This window comes from Conger conger, chromosome 7 (assembly GCF_963514075.1).
Source record: "Conger conger chromosome 7, fConCon1.1, whole genome shotgun sequence".
In the NCBI taxonomy this organism is placed as follows: domain Eukaryota; kingdom Metazoa; phylum Chordata; class Actinopteri; order Anguilliformes; family Congridae; genus Conger; species Conger conger.
Window position 1 is genome coordinate 31229391 of NC_083766.1, and position 18804 is coordinate 31248194.

Sequence of the window (18804 nt, forward strand, 5' to 3'; positions counted from 1 at the left end):
ACAGTAAGAGCCAAGACATCCGCGACCTGTCTAAAGGTCTTTACGGATATCAAACAGAACAGTGACTGAAATGGTTTAAGGAAGATAGTATCAAGTGACTTGCCCCAGGGGGGTGTAATCCCCTGGCAACTGGGTAATCGAGGGTGTCATCATTTCATAACTGACTCAAATCTCTCCTCAAATCTTTTCTTAATTTATTTAACTAAATAACAAAATATTTTATCTTAGCCAATACTACAAAGATGTCTTTCATGTGGCGGCCTATAAGCGTAGTGGTTAAGGTACACAACCGCAAGATCGGTGGTTCGATCTCCAGCGTAGCCACAATAAGATCCGCACAGCCGTTGGGTCCTTGAGCAAGGCCCTTAACCCTGCGTTGCTCCAGGGAAGGATTGTCTCCTGTTTTGTCTCATCAACTGTATGTCGCTCTGGATAAGACCGTCTGCCAAATGCCATTAATGTGATGTAATGTAATAAAGACAGTGCCTCTACCTTTCAGTCTTATTGGTGTCCAGCAGGGCTGCCCGACCCCATCTACCGTCCAGTCGGTTTTCACAAAGAAAGCGCACCTCATGCAACAGCTAGAGACATGGTGGAGCTGCTAATGGGCAGGAGCAGGCGTGTGAGATTAGGGCTGAAGTGAAGAGCTGCAGGAGCAGGCGTGTGAGATTAGGGCTGAAGTGGAGAGCTGCAGGAGCAGGCGTGTGAGATTAGGGCTGAAGTGAAGAGCTGCAGGAGCAGGCGTGTGAGATTAGGGCTGAAGTGAAGAGCTGCAGGAGCAGGCGTGTGAGATTAGGGCTGAAGTGAAGAGCTGCAGGAGCAGGCGTGTGAGATTAGGGCTGAAGTGAAGAGCTGCAGGAGCAGGCGTGTGAGATTAGGGCTGAAGTGAAGAGCTGCAGGAGCAGGCGTGTGAGATTAGGGCTGAAGTGAAGAGCTGCAGGAGCAGGCGTGTGAGATTAGGGCTGAAGTGAAGAGCTGCAGGAGCAGGCGTGTGAGATTAGGGCTGAAGTGAAGAGCTGCAGGAGCAGGCGTGTGAGATTAGGGCTGAAGTGAAGAGCTGCAGGAGCAGGCGTGTGAGATTAGGGCTGAAGTGAAGAGCTGCAGGAGCAGGCGTGTGAGATTAGGGCTGAAGTGAAGAGCTGCAGGAGCAGGCGTGTGAGATTAGGGCTGAAGTGAAGAGCTGCAGGAGCAGGCGTGTGAGATTAGGGCTGAAGTGAAGAGCTGCAGGAGCAGGCGTGTGAGATTAGGGCTGAAGTGAAGAGCTGCAGGAGCAGGCGTGTGAGATTAGGGCTGAAGTGAAGAGCTGCAGGAGCAGGCGTGTGAGATTAGGGCTGAAGTGAAGAGCTGCAGGAGCAGGCGTGTGAGATGAGGGCTGAAGTGGAGAGCTGCAGGAGCAGGGCTGGACAGCCCCAGTGTTCACAGAGCAGAGCTGAGTTCAGTGCAGCCCAGCTCCCAGCCAGCACCTCGATCCGCACTCGCCCCCGTGTGTACGCTGCACATTCTGCCCGTTCTGAGGACCTCAAAACTAAATCCACACACCAGACCGCAAATGAATGAACTGCTTTTCCTCCCCACTTTTCATCTAAACTTGCTGGAAAATCCAGTTTCACGATTTTGACCCCCTTTCAATTTGTGTAATCTCGACGCTAATCAAACCGGATCGCTTTACATCGCGGAGGTCCGCCTGTTATGCTTCAACTGTGCTTCAGTATTTTCCACCACCACACTAACACACATGGACACAGGATTTAACAGGGTTCAAAAGTAAAACCAGGTGCCGGGCAGGTAAGACGGCTCACACACTTGGCCATCGGACGAGCTAATAATTCATAATTCAGTGAGTTAAAATCTCTTCTTGGTGAGCACAGAAGCCCTGTTGTGAGTGAGAAAAAATATTATGAGGCGAGGGTCAAGTTGATTACAGAGAACATTGGTACAGTACACTTTTGACCAATATGCCAAGAAATTGAATTGATACACAGTAACACTAGCTAGTCTATGGATGATAATGTGGTCATCTAAACAAAATGGAGTAAATAAAAATAACCTTCAGTCACAGTGATGTGTAGTGATGATATTTGTGGTTTGTGTTTATCCAGCCATCATAGCAATGTAGGCCCTCTCACGGTGAGCTACCTGTCACAACTATTTCTCTACATAGTTATTCACTGCTGCTAGCACTCTCAGTTCTAAAATAAAACACTTAATCCAAGATAAATCTTAATCTAATGCTTAAATGCTTCACTTTCATAGCTCACTTTATGCTGTTTTTTTAAATTACTTCAGTATTAGTGTACGTTTTTCATTGGTCCAGACCATTTGTGTGCGCGATGAAGGGTATTTTATGTATTCACAGAGGTTTCAAACTAGTGCAAACTGGGATCACTGTGCTCACGTGTAGAAGTAAAAGCTGATATTCAAGTTCATAAATCTGAGTAAATGTAATTTCGTTCACAGCCTCTGCAAACAGTAACAGAGTAAAAGCTGCTTTGGAGTCACTTTAAGTGTGCTTTCTTGCTTTAGACCACAAACCTCTAAATGTGCCTATATACACCAGCCACTGTAAAGCCATCTGGCCATCACAAACCACCTTAAATCTAAAACTGTGTGAGACCATTACAAAAGTACAGTAAAAACAGGAATTACATAAAAACAACACAGGAAGTGAAATACCCCTTTAATATAATGGGGTTAATCCAATCAAATTATTTCTAACATGTTTTCCACGATCTGATGACACAAGTTACAGTTAAATATACAACAAACACTTGCTTTGTCTTTTATGCACTTTATGTCACTGGAAGGCTTTGCCATAGCAGGGCAAGTGTGAAAAACCTTAATGTTGAACTCTGGGATTGTTTATTATAACATGGTATGTTTCGATTGACAACAGAAATCCCATCAACTTGATGGCGAGTTTTCGCAGCACGTACATAACTAATGACTTATACGAAACAGAGCCAGTGCACAACAGACAATGTCAAGGGCATTCTCAAGATGTTTTTAAACGGCACTATCAAGACAATTTATTCATCCATTTCTGGCCAAGATCAAAATAAAACAAAATCAGCTAAGAGTGAATATTTATCTAGCTATTAAACCATTGAGCAAAACAGGAACACTGAAGGAAGGAAAAGTGCCAGCCTGCCAGATTTACACACCAGAAAAATCTGGATCTTTGGAAGGAACTACCAGGCCATTAACTGGTCAAGAGAAGAGGTGGAATAAATATATTTAGGAACATAAAAGCTTCTGGGCTTTGTTGTTCAACTCCATTCCACATTAAAACAAAATTTCTCATGTTCATGTATCTATAGGTTCCAACCCAAAAGGGGGGGTTGGGACAACGGGTAACAACATTTAGCCTGTTCAGACGCTTTGGTAACCTCTCCCAAAAATGTGTAATGTTCCAGTTCAGTTCTAAAAATAGCAGTAAAGGACTGATTTGACAGTAAAAGTGGCTCCGGTTGTGCCGCTGTGTTTCTGCACGGCACGGCGGTTAGGTCCACCCCCACCCCCTCACTCATTTTTATTTGGGTGTTACGCCCTTAGCCCTGGTCCCTGGAAAATGGCAGTTTCCCCGAGAGGTCCTCGCAGTCTCAGAGCTGTGATCTAACTGTGGCCGGGACCTCCTTGCTCAACTGCACTCAATTACTTAACCCCCTCCACAGCACGCTGCTTAACCCTTTCCTCACTCGGGCTAGAGAAGCGTTTCTGTTAAGGGAAACTATTTTCCCCCCCTCTTTCCTGGCTGTTTAATGTTGCAGAGCCATTATGTGAGTGGGGAGTGGGAGAGAGGTTAGCGTGACAGGTTGAGGCTCTGGGGGGCCTCCAATTAACGCAACCAAAGCATAATAAATCTGCATTATGATACCAAATTCAAAATATTTATAAAACACTCCACAGCTACAAACACACAAACACAGTGACTCTGAGACCTCATTATCTGATTGGTGGGAACAAAACACTCTAAATCCAATAGTCTTTTAGGAAAGGCTATGAGTGCAGCCAAATGACAAAGAAATTTGACTAGAAAACACTAAAAATCCCACTATTATATTTAAGGGATTAGAAATGCAACGACTCATGTAAAACAATCCAAACCATTCAGTTCAACACCCATGGTTTAGTTTACAAAAGTTTAGCACCCCCCTGAGTGATGCAACGGCAGCCATTTGGCACCACACATCAGCTGAGATGGAGAGGGAGAGAACTGTTGTTTGGTTGTTGTTTTTTTTTGTTTTGTTTTTTTAGCCAATTAAATCAGCAGATGATTAGGTGGCAGGTTGAGAGAGCAAGGTTGGCAATTTAGCCAAGACACTAGGGAACCCCCTACTCTGCGATCAGTGTCATGGGATCTTTAATGACCAGTGAGTCAGGACCAGGGTTCAACGTCTCATCTGAAAGATGGAAAGTCACGTAAGGTTATATTGGCCATTTCTATCCAATGTTATACAACATAAAAAACAATGTAAATAACAAGCATCAGTTAACTTGTGCTACATTCATTTAAATCCCAGCAGAACTAAGGTGAACTTCAAATTCATTTTATAGCTCAAGGATTAGTCAGCCAGCCAGTTTGCAAAAAATAACCATAGTATCTCCCTAAAGTGTTTAGGTCTGCTGTTTGGGAGCATTATGTATTTCTAATTAACAATGTCCATGATGGAAAATGATGTGCAATTGATAAAATAGTGCAATTGCTTCACCAGTGTGTTGAAGCCATGCTGATGTCAACACCTCAACCATGATGGCCCATTTCCGTCAACATCATCTTGTTGCATCCGTTACAAGAAGTACAAATGTAATGTGCTGTTTTACCTTTTGAGAAAAAACTCAGTGTTAATACTTAATGTCCTTAATCTTTCCACAATGGTGGTTTTGTAGCAATATCTACTCAGTGTGAGCAGTCTGTAATTACTCCTCTATATGCCCTTTTCCAAAGGTGATGTCGGTGCAACAATCCCACCAAGTTTTGATGTGACGATGCATGCACAGGAAATTGCATACCGAATGCAAAAATCCAAAAAGCTTCTTTAAAATGAGGTTTGATATGTTGCTCAATATTACTGTTAGACTCCATTGTTGGTTGTCTCCACGCAGTCTTCTTTACTCAAAATGTGCTACCGCCTAGATTATCTTCTGTAAAATATAAGCACTCAAAGTGGTTCTAGTAATGGTTTAGTTTCAAATGGAACTCAATAACATTTACCATGTTATTGCAACCATGTTCATGTTTTGATACAGCAAAATGCTGTATTTGAATTTCAAAATGTTGAATCCTTTCAAGAATTGACTATCTTTAGTATGAAATTAAAACTAATGGAAGTACTCTTTCCCGTCTTGTTTACTAGCCTAATAGAGATTATGTTTATGCTGCATTTTATGTTGATGCACTTTTCTTTTTAAAAGAAATGTGAAAACCTGTTTGTTCAAGCATTAGATAATGAATTGCTAACATTTCTAATACATTTTTCGTTAAATAAATGAAAATTAGATTAGCAGTGGCAATGGGACTTTTTGCAGCACCAAAAATGCACAGAACTGATCTGAAACAAACTGCACGGCATGCCAACTGAGTATAGAGAAGTAGCTCATTCCTTCAGAGAACAGTCTTACTAGGACTGGCAGAGCGAGAGAGCCAAATGCAGAAATGTACATGAACATCAGTAGACAAATAAACATGTGTAAAAATAAATCAGGAAGTGCTGTGGTTGAAGTAAAACAGTTGGAATTTACTCCTGAGGGGATTCAGTGCAGTGATTTTTGTGGATTCCATGGCAAAATCATAGATGACCTGGCATAATGCAGAGCACGTAGGTAATATGCAAGTCAAAGAAACAAACAAAGTTGGCAAAACAATCCAATTCTGAAGTTCATTCAAATTTCTGACAACAAAAAAAAAAACCTGGAAATAAATCTGCTTTAAGTTGTATTGCAGTTGTTTAGAACCCTGATGAAGTGTGGCATAATTATTAGCCTAATAGATAATCTATGCCTTATCTGTGCCACTGACATTATGACTGCATGAGATAATAAAGGAACTTGTCTTTATTTATCCAGCAGTGCAGTTGCTTCAGAAAAGGGATTCACCAGTAACACTTGGAACTCTTTTTTCCCCAGAAGCTACTTGGGCAAGGCCCACATACATCTCATCTTCATATCTTTATCCTGTGATGATAAATGCAATGCATGGAGGCCCATTATCACAGACTGCTCCAATATAACCAGGAATTCCCACAGGAGATTAGCGTAGCCACCAATGCACTACAACCCTCACCCACCAGGATACCCACATCTATGCCCACCCCCTCACCCCCATTACACAACCACTTCCTGAAACGTATAGCGCAGGAACAAAGCAAGACGACGCGCTTCTGAGGAAACTTGCGAAACTCTGCAGCACACCAGGGCCGTGGGGGACCAGGTCTAGAACATGGGTATAAGCCTCCGCCCAACTGGACAGAAGACAATGGAGCTGAAGCTTCCTGGACAAGACAGAAGACAGGCTAATGATAGCACCGCTGAGGTCAGGGGGACACAATAGTGTGTGTGGTGTGGAGGGGGGGGACAAGGGGCTGTCTCTCCCAGACAGAGGCACCATTCAGCCTCCATACCCCCCTTCTCTTTCACACACCAGAGTCTGCATGCCTTTATGCAACACACTCACACACACACCCCCAATATGGTTCCCCAGGCTGGGTGTGACACTGGTTAAAATGTGTGTGCAACTCGGCAAAAGCAGCGTTTCTAACTTGGAAACTTTCTCCCAGTCAGAGCTGGCCTAGTACAGATCCCTTTAAACTGAAGCACACCCTACCCCACCCACGAAAACGGATCCAAAACTGTATTAGACGCTTTGCCGAGAAACATATCTGCAGGAAAATGAACGCACGCATAATTCATCACATATATCTTGTTATCTGTCTGCAATATCACCAAAGCTGATTCTATTAATCGGGCTAAAAAACTTTGTAATGCGATAAAACACGGGTCAACGGTGTTGGCGCATTGAATAAGAGATAGATCCTGTTTAATTCAGAAAATATACGTGTCCATACTGCCAGGCTCAAATAGCTATGTATACAGAACCACGCATCAGGTAACTTACGGCCTAGCCTCCTCCCCAAGATACACTTCATATCTAGAAACGACCGACCAGGGGGATGTAAGCATAAATTGAGCAGCGGCACAAGACACCACTTTAATAAGTTTTTTATGACGACTTTGAGCTGATTATCAACCCTGGCGCAACCCCTGAAAAGCAAATACAAATATAGCATTTGCTAGCGAACAGTTATCCAACTTGTGATAAAAGGCAAAATGCTTTCTGTTTTCTTAGCCCACTCCCTCCCAACAGAAGACACAATATACACCATTTTAATTTGCTGAATATCAAAATGGGACCACAGTTGGGGTGGGGGTGAGAGGAGGAGGAGGAGGAGGAGGGTGAGAGAGGGAATAAAAAAAAAAACAAGAGAAGGGGGGTCAAATCGGTTGCCCTGCCTGGTACGGCGAACTTGGACGTTCGTGATCAACGAAAACGAAAGCAGATGGGTAGCGTTAACTAACGTTGCCACCGACTATGAAGAAGCAAACGTTAACCAAATGTTCTGACGTTATCTAGCCAGTCAACCAACGCAAGAATGTATCAGAAGCCAGTCATGTTTACACCGAACACCACCCAAGACGATATTTTCCCATAACCACAAATCCACTGTTGTGTCAACAGTATATATATATATATATATATATATATATATATATATATATATATATTGTCCAATGAGACAGCTAACTTAGGTAGCTAGCTATATTGCACTAGCTTGTGGGCAACGTACCTGATGTGTGATAGCGCCTGATTCGGTTATTGGACCGTCAGAACAGAAAGGAACAGACGAGTGAATACCTAACGATAGCTTACGACATTGGTCACAGGGAAACATCATAGCTAACGCAGTAACATTGGCCAATGGCTTGTTAGCTACATGTAGCTAGCCATCTCGGTAGCTACCAAGCTCATGAGTCATGTACCATAGTTGGCAACTAGCTTGCTAGCTGGTTACCTACCCAATGCTCATTGACAGTGTTCTGTTCACAAATAGGATAACTTACTCGCTGCTAGCGACTGATGTTCAAGTGACCCCCTTCGTACACACATTCAAAACACCCTGCATCCGAATGGCACATGGGTGACGTTACGGTTTCACCGTGCGACACTGCACCAAACCCGTCGGAGATACAAATATGGGACAGCCCAGCATACAAAAACAATTAGCGAGATAATTAGTAAGATAGACAATTAAACGTATGCATGATTAATCAACAGCCAGTTATAATTATTTACTCGCAAAGAGCATCGATTGACAGAGGGAAAGTAGCTAATAGTCCCCTAGCTAGCGAGCAAGCAATAGTTACACCCATCATCGCACATAGCCATACAAAACCCCAACAAGCTAACTTGGCTAACGCCAGCTAACGTTAACAGCAACGTTATTTGCGCCTGGGACATGGGTATTTACCTAGCTAATGTTAGCTAGCTACTTTCAGGCATCTAGTTAAAAAATCACAGGCCCCTCACCCATTTTGGATAATCTATTTGCACGCAATGGTGTACTGATTGTGCGGACACTTACCCGTCCGACGGGCCAGGTTTAAAAGGAACAGGAGCTAATACCGTATCCAAGGAGTAGCTAGTGCTCAAGCAGTTCGGGGGGAGGAAGAGTGGAACCGAGATTCTCGTTTTACGCTTGTTGTTCTCCCTGCGCTCCCCGAATTGGTCTGCGATGTTGTTGCCTTGTTGAGTGCTGTCAAACCAAGCTGCTGTTGTTGTTTAGCGTTTTGCAACTCTTCTCCAAGGCCAGCCGTGGCCCAGAAGCTCGCTTTTCAGTCACAGGCAGGTCCCAAAGATGGCGGCGGTGCGTTCCACCTCCTCCCTCTGTGACAAACACGGGGAAAAATATGAAGGAACACCCTGCAAACTCACTAAAACTAACCTGCGACCACGCCCTTGCTCCAGTCCATGGGCTTATGTGTCGCTCTGGCTGTGATATTTGATGCGGGTGTGTTGTATTTTCACTGTTTATTCGGGGGCGCAGATTTTCTGTCCCGTCGTCTTCCCGTCTGTTCCTGGAGCCCCAAGCTCCGTTTGCTCGCGCTGACCGAATCCTAGTGGCCGCAGCGCGCGGAGTACGGGCGGCGCGGCCAAGTCCCGCGGGGCGGGGACATCGCGAGAGGGAGCTTAGAGTGGGGGGTTTTGGAGAAGAACATGCCTTCAGTGTCTGACATTCACTGATAGATAATCTTTCACGTCATATTCCTTGCACTCAAGCGTTCTTATCCATGTACAATTTATCATGAAAAGGTACCCAGTTACCCAAGGGCAGCCTTGACTAGTTTTGTCAGCACTCTGTGCTACAGATTCTTTATGAATGTTAGTCATGAAATGTTCTCTAAACAGTAATACAGAAAGATAGCTCAGTAAAATAAGGTAACTCTCAGTAACATTTTAAGCGTAAAAATTTACCAAACTCCCAAGATGCTTGTTGAAAACTTGAACTGCCGAACATAGTATATTATGTTATATTACATCAAAATAGACTATGTACAATTAGGGGCTCATCTCACATTAGTCATGTCTGCCCCAGAAAATCCCATGTTCTACTATTTTTTTGAAGGCCCATGTCAGTCAGGACCCTTGGAAACATCCTACGTAACTACCCTTACGGCGCCCCTGTGTACACTGCTGCAACCTTTTCAAGTTTGATTGCATAACATTTTTACTACTTTAACTATTTAGTTCTTTTATAGTTAAGAATATTCTACTTTGTTTAAAGGCAAATGTTGTTGGCGTATAATGTAAATGCGTAAATGACCGTTAGAAAGGACATGCATCATACAATTGCTACGGCATATGGAGAAAGCGGGAAAGGTCAGTTGGGTGAGAATCAAGTGATCTTCAATCTTCCTTGTCCAGGAAGCTTCAATCTTCATTATAGCTTGGATTAAGCATAATCTATTTAAATTAAGACACAAGGAAATGTGATGTGTTAAAAGAGCAAGTGCAGGTTAGGTTGCTGAGCAACGAAATGGTGAAAGTCAAGCGAGAGACACAGGGTGAAGAGAGGTGGTGGGGAGTAGGTGTTAGGTCAGGGCACAGGGGAAGTCCTAGAGGGAGTGTTTTCAGGCCGGCTGGGAGACTGGCGGTATCTGGAAGCCACAGAACTAAAGGCTGTAGCAGGATTTAGGCACCCCTAAAAACAATATTTTATTCTCAAAGAGAGAACATGGAGAAAGACGTATTACAAAACTGAACATTTATTAATTTAGGAGCACATTTGTGTGCTTAGGAGCACATTTGAATGTGTGTGTGTGTGTGTGGGTGGGTGGGTGTAGGTGTTCGTTTCAACCCTCCCATGCTTAGCTCCTAAGCTAATTAACAACTAACGCCAACCTTCCACAAATAGTCCTGCTTCCCCATGCTGCTCTCCTGCCCTTTACAATGAAATGATTATTAATACAAAACTGAGTTAGCCTCCTGCTATGTAGGGTCACTCTATTAGCCCAGATGCTCCCTTGTAGTGAATCTCCCAGCAGCCCTCAAAATTAGACAGTGACCCCTGCCTAACCCTCCCACCCCCAACAATACATTTTTGTATAATCATTGCTAATTGTCTGCAGTTCCTTCATCAAATGATGTCTTGTCACTGAAATGGCTTGAATCAATACTGTGGGTTTAATGAAACTGAGGTCTGTGTGCAATCTGTCGTTTGTGCAGTACATTGTGTTATGTTAATACTCCATTCCTCAGCTGCTGAAAAACATATTGAGCAGCATTGCGCACATAAGATTAAGGTCATCTGGAACTGACTGCTACCAAGCACATACTGTACTCTCAAAAACGTCAATAATGTAATATATCCATACCCTTCAAACCATTATGCATTATTCACAGTGCTATGGTGGTTTGCAGATATCTTCGCTTTAAGATTTTGAAGCCTAAGCTTTTCTATAGACCAAGAACACTTGTAAGGAGACAAAAAACTGTGTGCAAGGGATACAGGGTGAAAGAATGACTGCCATTCTCCACCCAACTGCCGGCAGCCAATGGACGTGCAGCATGGATAGGCTGCACTCCTGATTGGCTCTCCTCCTGCCCCCCCTACCCTGCCAATGAGAAGGAAATGTGCTCTGTCTCTGTATCCAGGCTGAGGGGAAGCTTATTGAAGCCCTGTCATGAATGGGAGATACAGTGCAATATGGAAGCACTGCATGTTATTGTTAACTGTTCCTTTGTGTTTTTTCCTCTAATTTCAAAGACCATTCTCTGACCTGATATTGCACCAAATTTATTACATTACATTCAATGTAATGTAACAATCAAACAATCAAAACAAATTCCATGGAAGGTATTTAACATGCATAACCATTCACTTTTATGAGACACCCAGACCCACTTAGTATGTGACAAGGTAGCAAAAAATGATCATACGTACTGTCCATGAAAAAGATGAATCAGCAAAACCAGATTTTGGAAAATTCTGCTTATGAAGCATCACTCAGAGGAATAGTTAGATTAATTTATTTCAGTTGAATGAACTGCATTTATTATTGCACCATTGCACCAAAAATCAAGTACAAATGAATGAGCCGATATTGTACTCATGCAAATTAATGTATTCACTGCATATACTGTACAAATAATGTCTAAAAATAGTTATGTAAATGTATATTACATATACAACTGCCGTCTCTACTTGTTACTAGAAAGAGGACAAGGAACAAGCAAGGCACACAAGTCGAGGTGTGGGAAGCAGCTGTTAAGGACTGCTCTTTCAAGTAAAAAGAGAGGGGAAAAAACAGAAATGAACTCAGGCCTGACTGGAACGCCCTCCTGGCCCTATCTCTGCCTCCCGGCATTTCCTGACACAGGCCCCTCATGACCCCACACCCTCAAGGGACTTGCTGTTGACTAGGCACTCCCCTCCCGCCTTGCCGACGGTTTACTTTGATACCATGACATGGGCGGCCAGAAGAGGGCGCTTTCTGTACAGTGAGAGAAAAAAATATTTTTTATTCAGCCATCGGTCCTGTTGTGAAATGGCAAAACCTACACTTCGCCTACGAGGCTGGGAATTCACGCATAACGTACCCCGTTAACATAAATGTAATGAAATCACGCTTAGAGGTAGGACATGGAGACAGATGGTTTAAGTGGCTGGCCTTGTACTATACACAAATGTTCTTCAAACTCATTTGAATTGAACTGCGCTGAAAGCTCTGCTTCTTGTCCCAGCTTTAATAACAATAATAATAATTATAATAATTATAATAATTATAATATTTAGGTATGAACAAAGCACACCTTTTAAAACTGACTTTTGTGTATTACGTTCAGCCAGTTAATTTGTTATAAGTGCTGTAAGAAATGCTAATATGGATTTGGCAACACATGACATGTATCTGAAATTCATCCTTTATGAATTGATTAGCTGTAGACAGTGTTGCTTGTGCTGCTAATAAGATACTTGTTGTTTATTCATCAGATTGTTTGTTAATATCAAACTCTTTCATGATTCAGGACAGCTGTCCGAATAAAGCTATTCGTTATTCAATCAGTTCTCAAAGCCAGTGCAACTGTGAACTGAATAGCATATATATATTAATATCCCTTACAGATAATATTCCTAAACTGATAATAATACTAATACTAATACTAATAATAATAATAATAATAATAATAATAATAAGAAGAAGAAGAAGAATTATATATAGAATTGTGTGTATACACTCACAGAGCACTTTTTTTGCCTGTACACCTACTTATTCATTATTCGTGCAATTATCTTATCAGCCAATCATGTGGCAGCAGTGCAATGCATAAATCATGCAGCTACGGGTCAGGAGCTTCATTTAATGTTAACATCAACCATCAGAAGGGGGAAAATTGTGATCAAAGTGACTTTGACCATGGAATAATTGTTGGTGCCGGACAGGGTGGCTTGAGTATCTCAGAAACTGCTGATCTCCTGGGATTTTCACACACAACAGTCTCTAGAGTCTGCAGAGAATGGTGTGAAAAACAAAAAAACATCCAGTGAGCAGCAGTTCTGTGGACAAAAACATGTTGTTAATGAGAGAGGCCAGAGGAGAAGGGCCAGACAGGTTGAAGCTGACAGGAAGGTGACAGTAACGCAAATAACCACACATTACAACAGTGGTATGCAGAAGAGCATCTCTGAACACACAAGGCATCAAACCTCTAAGTGTATAGGCTACAGCAGCAGAAGACCAATAAGTCTAAAAAAATAAGTCTAATAAATACCTAATAAAGTGCTCACTGAGTGTATATATCTATACTCGTTTCAAGAAGGGCACATTCACAATTTTCTTCTGGGTGGGATTTAATTTCTTATTTCTGAAAGAGTTTATTGAGTGTTGGGGTGGTGGGGCCAATACAATTTAGTTTTTTCACAAAAAAAGAAGAAAAAAAAGGAAAAGCCATTGCTGGCCAAATGGGTTGCCAAGTGAATAACAAGAAAGCAGCACATGGATCAGTCCTGATCAGTCCCAGTTATGTACCTTAGCCACTAGATTACTGGCTGCTTAACTGTGTGAAAAAATACGAAATTCAGTTAAACTACAAGCTTAGTTTAACTGAATTTCGAATTTTTTCACACAGTAAAGCAGCCAGTAACCTAGTGGCTAAGGTACATAACTGGGACCCAGAAGATTGGTGGTTCAAGCCAGCTGTTGGGCCCTTGAGCAAGGCCCTTAACTGCACTTTGCTCCAGGGAGATTGTCCTCTGCTTGGTCTAGTAAGTCACTTTAGATAAAAGCGTCCGCTAAATCACATATTCATTCATTAAAGCACTGCTATCAGACAGAGATGCTAGGATACTCAGGAGGACGGGGCTAACAGTACTGATGGGAGAATGAGGCACTATAACAATGGTGCTGTCAAAAACCTACTTGTTTTGATCCAATCTGATTTATTCAGATCAAGTTAAGGGTAGCATACAGTAGGTCCACCAATTTCTGGTGTCGCGATATCGTATTCTCCCATCACCAGGTAAGATACAACAGGTGTGACCCTGAATACACACAAAGGTTGGCAGTCTAGTATAATGGTTTGGAAACTTAACCAGCAGGGACACTTACTGTACATACTTCTGAAATTGTTTTGTACATTAAAGGGAAAACTTATCCTGGGAGAAGTGTGGAAATTGCAATCTACTGGATGAAAATGCATTAGGTTTGTGAGGCTGCCAGCTCTCTTTTCGGCTTGGCTTGCTAAATTTTGTCCAACTTCCAATGTGGTGCTGGCCCCAGCTAATCCAGTGGCTGTGCTGTAGGTGATGGAGACATGAGGAACTTGAACGTGAAGGGTTGTAAGAGATTTCCATTTCACCCTTGATGAGCATGCATGCCTACCTCATGCATGCGCTAAAAGCCAATTTATGCATTGTGTCTTTAAAACTGTAGGTATTGGTTATGACTGGCATATGAGCACCCTGATCACATGACACACTGTGCTGTTGGGAGGTATGAATTATACTTGCACTGGTTCATTCAATCTATGCAGTTGGTATTTCTTTGGCATATCCTTCATTCTATTTGCGCATGATAAGTGTAAGGTTACGAGGCCACCGATTTCCGTGGAGAGCTAATGGTCTGACATCTGTTTATGTGTCTCAGGGCAGGTAACAACAAGCATTCATCACCTCCAGAGTATACAATACACCACACACAAATCTGGTGCTGTTTCATTGGTTCACTCACTGAGATTACATGAAACTGTAAAAGAAGCAACACCTCAATCCAGCAACGCTAATTCCAAAACTGCAAAAATGTTTTGCAACATGAAAGCAATGTGCTTTAATGCATACTCACTAATGCTGGCATACTGGCTTCCCATTGGGACATCCAGATCATCGTCCGGAACCGTATGCTTCAGGGCAGGGGAGATGCTGACCTCTAGTGGCGGAGAGTATCAATGCATGGCATGGAACTGTCAGTTCACAAGTCCCGGCTCTCCGCAGCGGCTCAGGTCACGACAATTTGTTCCAATTTGTTGTTGGCTTCTTGCAACTGATGGCAGGGCATTACTAATGCCAGCAGCTGTCGCTTGTTGTTGTACACTGCCCTCTCCAGATTGAAGGTAAGGACAAAATAAGGACATTATTCACACTTTTCCACCATCTGCGTGAATTTCCACTCTGATTAAGGTCTGTCCATCCCTGTGCCCCTCCCATACTCATTGAAGAGATGGTCGGAGAAAGATGGCACTATCCTGCATCTTTTAAGCTCTTTTTCTCACAGAGGGTCTGTAATCTTGTGTGCATGTCAGATACACTTTGATCATAACTTGATTTGAAACTGCTGTTCAGTGCTTAAACTTTCAGTGCTTTACTCTAAAATAAATTAATTGAAATGAAAGAATGAGAAAATAATAATAATAGCCTAATTCATGTTCATGTTCCGAATGTTAGCTTGAAAGATATAAAACCTGTCTGGCACTGCAGTTTCCTTACCTCTGTATTTTATAACCTTGTATTCCAAGATTATATAACCTAATCATAAACTGGAGACTGTTTGATGTTTCTTGTCAAGCTTGGAAGTTGCCTTATTTATAACTACCACTAGATGGCACTGCAGAACGTGAGAAGGAATCTGTTGGACAGTCTGTGAAAAGGGAAATGTCCGACAAAGGCAGTGGCTTTGAGGGAGGCCTTCGTCAGATATTATTGGGAAACATTTCAAGGCCGTTATCCTGTTTCTAGCTTCTTCTCAGACAGGATATAAGTAGTTTGACACATTCCATGAAATCAGAGAACACCATAAATGTGTTCCACATTTAAACAATACAATACAAAAGCAATCATATTGGTGCAGTAGGAGATGGTATTTAGAAAACCTCTTATAGCGCTTGAAGACAACGACATGGTTTGTCTATACAAACCAGGCTTATTACACTGTCGAAATATATTTTACAAAAAGTGTGCGATAAAGTACTCCATGACAGGGGCTATACTGTTACTTACAAAAGTGAAAATAGCCAGAAAATGATCTCAAAGTTTAAAATTGACGTCAGGGTAAAACAGTGTGATCACTACTGAGCGGCATATTGTGGGAAGTGGAATACCCCAGGGGTTGGGGTTGGAACGTCTGCTGTTTTTTTATTTATATAAATGACCTTGTTGTGGACATTCGTGGCATTTTTTCCAGTCCCCGTTCATAAGTGGAAAATAATCTTCCTTAGTTACGTACTAGTGATTTACGATGTTTTAATACATTAGCGGATCGCTTCATTCAGTATTCCCGCTACAAAGCCATGAGCTTTCTTCAGCACATTCATTCCGGATAATTCTTTCATTTTTCTTTCCACCCTCCCCTTTAAAATTTGTATTTTGTATTTTTATTTTTCTCGCACTATGTATAAAAAGGAAAATACTGATGATGTATGTCACTATTGAAATAACAAACCATTTATGTAAAATTAATTTAGTGGCATTGCAAAACAGTAAACTATGTATATAGAAAATTCTCGGAAGATACAATATATAGGGTGAAACAAACAGTTTACAAGTCAGTATTTCATGATCTCATATGTAATAGAATCCAGAATTGGGCAGATGCTCAACAAATGAAATATAACTTACCAGATGTGGAGTTCAGCAAATGGGCAATAGCAATGTTAGATGCGGAATTAAATTAGACTGTGTGCATTATGAAAAACTTCTCGTCAAAAGGGGATTGTGGTGAATTCAGGATTAAATATTTCTTCAAGAAATGAAAATTGTCAGATTTATTTTTTATCACCAGAACAGCTATAGTGGATAAAAACAATATGTACAGTATGTCATATAAAGGAATTAAAACATTTCAAATTATTTTGTAATGTAATACACGTATGTATGAAAACACACAGTAGAGAAATAAAAACAAATTTCACACAAATAATAGTTTTGCCCCCCGAGAGAGTTGTTAAAACATGGGCTAGCTTATCAGAACTCACAATGGAGGAAGCGCCTTTGGCTGATCAACACAAGGCTTAATGCAGTGTTCTATGCACTGCGGACTGGAGAAGAATTATATGATAGGCTTCACGATTGGTTCTTGTCATTGAAACTTCTCATATTTGAATGTATGATTATGTGACCTATTGTCTGTAATCACAGCACTGGTGGCAGACGTTTGAAAAATGTAAAAATGTACTGCAAATGTATTGAAAATAAAAAATGGCAATTTCTAAAAAAAGCTTTAACTAAAATGAGCTCCGCCAGAAAATATTTTATGCTGAAAAAGCATTCCAGAACATTCACAGAATATGAAGGCCTACAGGATTTCTGTGTGCGTGACATATGAACACAATAATTACATCCAAATATATGGCAATTTGGTGGGTCTTATTTGTAATGGACCTGACCGTGCTATTTATTCATCCACTTTTCCCCACTGCTGGCCACCCTGTCCGTTCCCATGTTGAGTAGTACCAGCTGCAGTGCCATATCCTGTTGTGGCAAGGCCAGTGACAACCTGAATCAAATCAATGATTCTCTGCTCCTGTCTCTCAATAAAACACTCATACATCACTCAGAATATGCACTTTCCCCTTGTCACTGTAGTGTTGAAAAGTTTTTATTGTTGAGTTACTATATTATCTATGCTATACTGCTATCTTATGCTATGTTGAATGATGTTATGCCTATTATGCTGTAAGAGTATTGATACTTTTAAAGCCTATATTATACTTCATAAGACATTGAAAACTGTTGAAAGTGCTTTTTGTTTAGGCCCCTCCTTGTTTTTAAAATCATGAAAGCTGAAAATCATTGACAACCTCATCACAGAAAGACAAAGAAAGTCAAATGCAAAAAACCCTGTATATAAAATTCTTACTTTCTTTGTTCAGTGATTATTATTATTATTATTATTATTATTTTTACAATAATCTTAATGTCATTCGCAGTGCAGTGTGACAACGCCAGAGCGCTTTAACAGCTAAGAAAACTAGTTGTCAAAAAACCAAGAAGACTCGCCATCTCGTAAATAAAGCACACTTCGAAAAGTCATTGACGGGTGTCTGGCAACTCGCCAGCAAGCAGATCCTCAAGTGTGTGACTGTGCAGGTGTGCAATATTTTGAGAGTAATGAGCACTGTAATGAGGTCTAGAACATTTCCTTCACACGTTTTCCTTTCTTTGCCTTTTCTCTTCCTCCTCCCGGAGAGGAGAGGAAGAGGCAGTGTATTCTCCACATAATTAGGCCGGATTCAGCCGGAGGGCTCGGTGGAGGGAAGCAGCGTGGCTGCCGTCGGTAAAGATGGAGGTGAGGTAATTCATTCAATATATATCACACGCAGGTGCAAAGAAATGACCTCCCCTATCACATTTCACTGGGTCCAGACACCCGAACGCGCTCCAAACCCGCTCCATTACAGTTTTAACTGGACTGCAGGGCTCGTCATAACTTCAGCCGATTCAAATGACCATGGGAAACAGCAGCCTTGGAGAAAGAAGAGACGAAGAGAAGGACCTTCAAAAAGTAAACGAGCGCTGAAAGAAAAGAGATGAACGCACGGGGGGGGGGGAAGTGACATTTCTCCCGGCCAGAGAAATCAGAACAAGCAAACACTGAAGTGGCTTTTGAACGAGGCTCTAAGTGCTTTTTGTCTGCGCGCTAGGGTGGGGGTGGGCGCCGGCGAGAAGCAGAAGTGGGTGGCCGGGTGGGCAGTGGCGCGGGGAGAGAGGAAGCGGCGGACTGCGTACGTGCCTGCTGGTCTGTGCGCGGCGCTCCGGGCCG

The 18804-nt window shown here is 42.0% G+C and overlaps 1 protein-coding gene across 1 annotated transcript in view; it reads right to left on the reverse strand.

Moving 5' to 3' along the window:
- LOC133132146 (serine/threonine-protein kinase TAO1-like) overlaps positions 1–9185 on the reverse strand; it is a 45603-nt gene extending 36418 nt beyond the window's left edge. Inside the window, exon 1 of the mRNA XM_061247349.1 lies at positions 8637–9185. The gene's annotated coding sequence lies outside the window, so the exon portion shown is untranslated. The remainder of the gene's footprint in view (positions 1–8636) is intronic.
- Between the last annotated feature and the right edge of the window lie 9619 nt (positions 9186–18804).